Genomic DNA, 1,429 nt, shown 5'->3' on the forward strand with positions numbered 1-1,429 from the left:
CTCCCCCTGGTTTGGGGCCAGTGAAGAACGTAGTTGATCCTAGCTGTCTCTCCTCTGCTTCAGTTGTCTGTGGTTTACTCAGATGCAGAAGGACAATGACTAAGAATGACTAAGCTCTGTTAACACTTGAGAGTCATCCCTTCTTCGCTCAATTCATGACTGGTCTCTGACTGGCTGGTCCCCTGACTGGCTGCGTCTCAAACACACACTCTCCAAATCTGACTGCACCATGGCTTCTCCCTTGAGTGGGCAGCTGATCCAATTATTTGTTAATGATTGCAGACCACACACAGCAATGAGGATGTTATTTTAATGAATTTATATTGGAAGTCTTGCCACTGAGCATGAGTGTTTGATTAGCTAATTGTAGTTAATACTTCAATTAGCTTATACAATATCCATTAAATCATTCTTTCTTAATAATAGAATCCCAAATTTAATCCACATGGCAATGTACCTAGCCAAAATATTTTATTTGCAAACTACCTTACTGCTAAGGGTGGCCAAGAGGGTATAATTTCAAATTTGTATGTGAGAGAAAATCTTTGTAGATGAAACAATAGGGTTGGGTATTTGACCTTTCACCTTTGTCAGGCTTCCTTCTGTTTCATGAAGGCAGTGAAGACCCAATCTCAAGAACTCCCATAGTCATCTGGGAGCCATAGAGGGATTGAGGGATGAAAGCTCATGCTTATGGGATGGAGAACAAAGAGATCCATGGAGAGGAGCCAGAATTTCTCCTGACATGAGCCCCCACTATAGTCACTAGATTCCTAAGTCACTACCACTAAGTCTTAGGAGTAGATCTCTTTCTTTTTCCTTTTCATTATTTTCTTTTTCTTTCTTCTTTCTTTCTTTCTTTCTTTCTTTCTTTCTTTCTTTCTTTCATTCTTTTCTTTTTTTCCTTCTTTTTCTATGTTAAGGGTACAGGGTCTCATTACACAGCTTGGACTTGGAGTGATCCTCCTGTTTTCAGCCTCTCCAGTTCTGGGATTAAAGGCGTGCATGCACCCCCATACCCGGTCTCAGTGGTCCGCTCAGTGTGCCCGGGTGGGGGCCAGTGCAGCATGTGGTGCTGGGGATCAAACGCCTGTCTCTGCACTTGCCTAAGCAGGCGCTCAGTTGGCTGAGCTATCTCACCGGCCCTAGGAGTAGATTTCTAACCAGCAAATTTCTAACCAAAGTTCTATACTTTATGTATGTACAAAGCCCTAGAGAGAGAAAATCAAAGCCCTAGAGATAGAAGCATCTCTAAGAAAGCTATTTTTATAGCTCTTTATGCTCAAGAAACAAGTACTAAAAATCTACTCAGGAGAAAGACAATCTTGTTTCAGATTTATTTAACCAACAACAGACAATTTCTTTCCAAATCAGCTCTTTACAAACAATGCCTTACACAAAAGACGCAGTTTAAAATGTCTGCCTATGC

The sequence above is a fragment of the Octodon degus genome, unplaced genomic scaffold (genome assembly GCF_000260255.1).
Source record: "Octodon degus isolate 3935 unplaced genomic scaffold, OctDeg1.0 scaffold00033, whole genome shotgun sequence".
Classification (NCBI taxonomy): Eukaryota; Metazoa; Chordata; class Mammalia; order Rodentia; family Octodontidae; genus Octodon; species Octodon degus.